At 38.7% G+C, this 4191-nt stretch overlaps 1 long non-coding RNA gene across 1 annotated transcript; it reads right to left on the bottom strand.

Moving 5' to 3' along the window:
- Window positions 1–815: 815 nt before the first annotated feature.
- LOC117497569 lies at window positions 816–3635 on the bottom strand. The gene is made up of 3 exons (XR_004557432.1): window positions 3515–3635; window positions 2757–2865; window positions 816–964 (listed from the first exon to the last, which is right to left on the bottom strand). It is a non-coding gene; the product is annotated as an uncharacterized LOC117497569 (long non-coding RNA).
- Between the last annotated feature and the right edge of the window lie 556 nt (window positions 3636–4191).

Raw genomic sequence — 4191 nt, 5'->3', positions numbered from 1 at the left:
CACACACACTCACACACGCACACTCATCACACACTCAACACACACTCATCACACTCATCACACTCATCACACTCATCACACTCATCACACATCACACACTCATCACACACTCATCACACACTCATCACACACTCTGACGTCTCTGCAGGACAGACTGTCTGTTGTTTCCCGCAGAGATCAGGAACACGTCACTGCACAGATTACAAAGAAATGCAGTTTCAAAGAGTCTCAAAAACTTGTTCGAATATTCTATTTCATCTTCCTAATGCACATTACTTTAATTTCTAAGTATATTTGTTTAAATGAATATTTGTACTTTTATTTTCTCTTTTTAATGCACAATTATATTTGTATTTTTTATGTTTAAACACATTTTTTGATTTTATTGGATCTTTTTAATGCACATTTTTCTTTTATCTTTTCAATTGGCATTATTATTTTTATTTCATATGTTTGTATGAATATGAAACCCACATGTTCTTGGGATAGAGTATTCTGAAGTGCCTCTATTCATCTCCAGTTTCTTCTAGATCATAAAGTCTTTGCAGCAGCACTCTGAAATCTAGCAGTACACGTCGCCCCCTGGTGGAAAAACAATCACATGAGAACTTTTTGGAGTCTCCCTTTAATTATCCGTTCATCAGAGGCGTGTTTATTAAAGTGTGTATCAGCAACTTGAAAGAGCTTTACACCAAACACTAAAAGCATCGCCACAAAAGACCCGTTCATTTAAAACACTCGTTAAAGAGCCGAGAGCAAAGCAGAAATGAGAACAAGGTGGGTGTGAAATAAAATAATGGAAGTCAAGGGCAGGGTGACAAATTATGGATCTCTTTATTACTGTCCCATCATCCTCCGAGATGCCAGGTGACAGTTATCGAAGAAGAGGCTGTAGTCGGTGCCGCCGACCCGCCACGAAGTCAGCGACTTTCTTCGTCCCCCGGAAATCCAGCGTCCGAACGACCTGGAAAAACAGGCAAATACTTAAAGAGGCCATATTGTGTTCCCGTCCTGTATTCAATCAATCAATCAATCAATCAATCAATCAATCAGTCAGTCAATCAATCAATGTTTATTGATATAGCCCAATATCACAAATGTTACATCTGTCTCAGTAAAGGTCACCTATCATGCTATGTTTAGGCAATAGCATAGGTCTCAGATATATAAAAATATATAAAAAACATGTCTATGAAGTGTTTTGCTGATACTACCAAACAGATCATTCTAGCCATGCCTCATATCCCTCTATTTCACTTCCTGTTTCAAAAGTGCTGATTTTGGGTATAAAGCTTTAAAAAAATAAATGATAAAAAAGAGGGGCGGAGCTTATGCCTGCTCATGCGGGAGATTCTACCGGCAGATACTGCCGTGATGAAACGCCATATCATGAATTATCAAGGATTATCTCTGAAACAGTATGGAGCTCAAAGGCTTTCTCTCTTGCCGGTTATACCACAAGGTGAGTTCCTTTTTATTTCCTGCTTCTTCACACACATGCTCTCCAGTACAGGTTAGCTCTGAGTGTTAGCGATGCTAATGTAAACACAGACCATATTACGTCCAACACAGTCGGGCATTGTTTCTGATAGCAACGTTTCTGATAGGGCCGTGGGTCCACATTTCAGATATTACGTCATATCGGACGCAAATCTGGATCAGCTCCGTTGTTCCCCCGTTTTTAGAGATTTGGGTACGGAGGAAAAGAGAGGGTTTTATTTTCTGACGCTGCGTGAGTTCCCTGACACACCGGGGACACGTAGTTATGTATAAATACATCAAAAAGTGCATTTTGCATGATAGGTCCCCTTTAAAGTTTGTACAGAATATCAATACGACAATACGCAGAGGTGGGAAATAGTGGAGTACAAATACTTTGTTACTGTACTTAAGTACATGCTTCTGGTATCAGTACTTTACTCCACGACTTGTTTTTCTTGACGACTTTTTACTTTGACTTCTTACATGTTGAACACAAATACCTGTACTTTCTACTTCTTACATGTTGAACACAAATACCTGTACTTTCTACTTCTTACATGTTGAACACAAATACCTGTACTTTCTACTTCTTACATGTTGAACCCAAATACCTGTACTTTCTACTTCTTACATGTTGAACACAAATACCTGTACTTTCTACTTCTCTCATTTTCCAAACAGGCTGGTTCCTTTAGTTTGAATGTGTGTTTGGTGGCGTGATCATTATTATTTAGAGTCATTGCGTGCCTATTGATTTGAACACGATCCGTGTATCCATCATTTCCTGGTCTTCTCTAAAGAAGAGGGACCAATGAAAACGTTGTCATGTTGCCGTTGTTCAGCATGGAAACATTCATTAGCTAACAATGACATTATTGTTCTATTAATATAAAGGGAGGTCAGGTACTCTTTAAAACAGCTGCTAGTTATGGGTACTTTTTACTGAAGTACATTTCAAAGTTCTTTACTTTTACTTGAGTTAAGAAGTTTAGTCAGTACTTCTACTTTTACCAGAGTATTTTTAAACACGAGTATCTGTACTTTTACTTGAGTAAAGGATGTGTGTACTTTTGCCCTCTCTGACAGTACGACCCCCTCTGTCCTCTGACCCTCACATCGAACAAGGAAACACTCCAGAAACCTGGAGGAGCAACAGAGGAGGATCCCTCTCCAGGAGGACAGACGTGAAATAGATGCCGTGTGTAAATTGAAAAGATAATACAAATACTATAAGTGTTAGTGCATGTAAATGGTCTGCAAAGGCTAAAATGTACCTGCCAGGCGGGGCTCATGTGCCGGGCGGCGACCACCACGGTGTTGGAGGAGACGCCGTAGTTTCCTCCCTTATGGACGAGCCACTGGGAGCCATCCGCCAGCGTCACTCTGAGACACACAGGAGAGACCATTATTATACATTCATGTTAATTATTCATCACGCAGCGCGGCAAGCTCAGCCAGCAAGAGAAAAATAATTAAGATTCATTAAATGTAATTAAATTAAAATAGAAAAAGTCATAAATGAACCCTAACACTTATGTTAAGTTCAGTTCATTATAAATGAAATGAAGTTAAGTAATAAATAAAATAAATAAAATAAATAAAATAAATAAAATAAATAAAATAAATAAAATAAATAAAATAAATAAAATAAAATAAATAAAATAAATAAAATAAATAAAATAAATAAAATAAATAAAATAAAATAAAAATTAAATTAAATAAAATTAAATAAAATTAAATAAAATTAAATAAAGAAATTAAATAAAGAAATTAAAGAAATCAAAGAAATTAAAGAACATAATTAAAGTACGTTTAAATGAAAAATAAATACTGAAAACAGGGGGGTGGGGTTATCATCACCATATCATAAAAGGTTCAAATGTGTTGTTGTTGCTCATTTAACATGTATTTTAAAATGTCACCTCTGCTAATAATCTCCATCTCTAGCTCGACTCGTTAGGAGTGGATTCCCCTTGGATTAAATAACCAGTCTGCTGTCTGTAATGAGGGGTGTGAAGAAGGGGTTCCTGACCTGACTCCCAGAGTGGCTGAGGGGCCCGATCCGCACAGACTGTCCGTCCAGGGGCCTCTTCAGACGCTCCGCCATGAACACCGGGGAGTTGTAGATGCGCCGGAGCTCTGACCCGAGAGTGTCGTAGCTGTGGGAGTGTCGTTGCCGCCTGAAACACATCAGTGTTCATCTTTAAAACAAAGCTCGTTCTTTAGAGTTTCAAGTTTCAAGGCTTTTATTGTCATGTGTACATATAGCTACAGTGCAGATATGAGATGGCAAATCCGAGTCCTTGTACGGTCTTCTGAGTCAGTCATTGAAGAGATCCGGATCATACGAGTCCTTCGAGTCATGAGTCATGTAGATCTAATCATATGCCCCCCCACCCCCCCTCTTTTCTCATGGACTGCTTAATCATTGCAGTACTGGTGTTTGTATGTGTTATATTTGTGTAAAGTGGTGTCTTTTGCTTTAATAAAAAAATGTTGATCACAAACAAAAAGGGTTATTTTGCGATTTTGCGAATCTGAGTCTGCTGTTGACTCGTGCATGACGACGAGTCTGGATCTCAGGATCTCTGGATCTGCTGCTATACGGTTACGGCTCTGAGTCCGCACGAGTCTGCTGTGTTTTGCACAGTGAGTCAGGATTTGCGAATCTGAGTCTGCTGTTGACTCGTGCACATAGCCGCGGGAAGT

The sequence above is a fragment of the Trematomus bernacchii genome, unplaced genomic scaffold, assembly GCF_902827165.1.
Source record: "Trematomus bernacchii unplaced genomic scaffold, fTreBer1.1, whole genome shotgun sequence".
Classification (NCBI taxonomy): domain Eukaryota; kingdom Metazoa; phylum Chordata; class Actinopteri; order Perciformes; family Nototheniidae; genus Trematomus; species Trematomus bernacchii.
Note: the sequence above shows the minus strand (reverse complement) of the source record. Positions and strands in the feature narration are given on the sequence as shown.